Below are 1247 nucleotides of genomic sequence, written 5' to 3' on the forward strand. Positions count from 1 at the left end.
CTACTGCACAATCGCACTCATTTCATATACTAGCAAAGTATTCTCAAAATTCTCCAAGCTTGGCTTCAACAGTATGTGAGCCCAGAGCTTCCAGATGTTCAAGTTTGATTTAGAAAAGGCAGAGGAACCAGAGATCAAATTGGCAACATCCGTTGGATCATCGAAAAAGCAAGAGAAGTTCTGCTTCATTGACTATGCTAAAGTCTTTGTGCGGATCACAACAAACTGTGGAAAATTCTGAGAGATGGGAATACCAGACTGCCTCACCTGCTTCCTGAGAAGCCTGTATGCAGTCAAGAAACAACAGTTAGAACCAGACATGGAACAATGGACTGTTTCAAAATTGGGAAAAGAGTACGTCAAGGCTGTATATTGTCACCCTGCTTATTTAACTCCTACACAGAGTACATCATGGGAAATGCCAGGCTGGATGAAGTACTAGCTGGAATCAGGATTGCTGGGAGAAATATCAATAACCTCAGATATGCAGATGATATCACCCTTACAGCAGAAAGCAAAGAGGAACCAAAGAGCCTCTTGATGAAAGTGAAAGAGGAGTGTGAAAAAGATGGGTTTAAAACAAAACATTCAAAAAACAAAGATCATGGCATCCAGTCCCATCATTTCATGGCAAATAGATGGGGAAACAATGGGAACAGTGAAAGACTTTATTTTGGGAGGCTCCAAAATCACTGCAGATGGTGACTGCAGCCATGAAATTAAAAGACACTTGTTCCTTGGAAGAAAAACTATGACAAACCTAGACAGCATATTAAAAAGCAGGGACAATCTTTGCCAACAAAGGTCCATAGTCAAAGCTATGGTTTTTCCAGCAGTCATGTATGGATGTTAGAGGTGGACCATGAAGAAAACTGAGCACCAAGGAACTGATGCTTTTTTTTTTTTTCCGGTTTTCACACATTTATTGGGGCCATTGGGGCCATTGGGGCGGGGGCTGCTCCCTGTCAACGGAGGCGCTCACAGTCTCTTCAGCCACTCCAGGCTCGGGCCCTGGGGGTCTTGGGGGTGGCTGGGCACGTCGGGCATGTTCCCGTCGTCTCGGAGGGGCACTGGGTAGTTGTAGGGTGTGGCCTGGTTGATCATGAGCGAGTACTTGGTGTAGGGGCTGAGTGTGGGCAGGATTACAGCGAGGCCCACAATGGCGAAGGATACCACGAGCACCGGTTCTTTGGCCCAGACATTCTTGAGGAAGGCTGCGACTCTCTGAGCCATCTTGGTCTTGGCGG

The 1247-nt window shown here is 46.3% G+C and overlaps 1 pseudogene across 1 annotated transcript; it reads right to left on the minus strand.

Annotated features, from left to right (window-relative positions):
• LOC102174809 lies at window positions 910-1247 on the minus strand (annotated as a pseudogene). Its single transcript, XR_001295620.2, has one exon. The product of XR_001295620.2 is annotated as an NADH dehydrogenase [ubiquinone] 1 alpha subcomplex subunit 3 pseudogene (transcript).

The sequence above is a fragment of the Capra hircus genome, chromosome 4 (assembly GCF_001704415.2).
Source record: "Capra hircus breed San Clemente chromosome 4, ASM170441v1, whole genome shotgun sequence".
NCBI classification, from domain to species: domain Eukaryota; kingdom Metazoa; phylum Chordata; class Mammalia; order Artiodactyla; family Bovidae; genus Capra; species Capra hircus.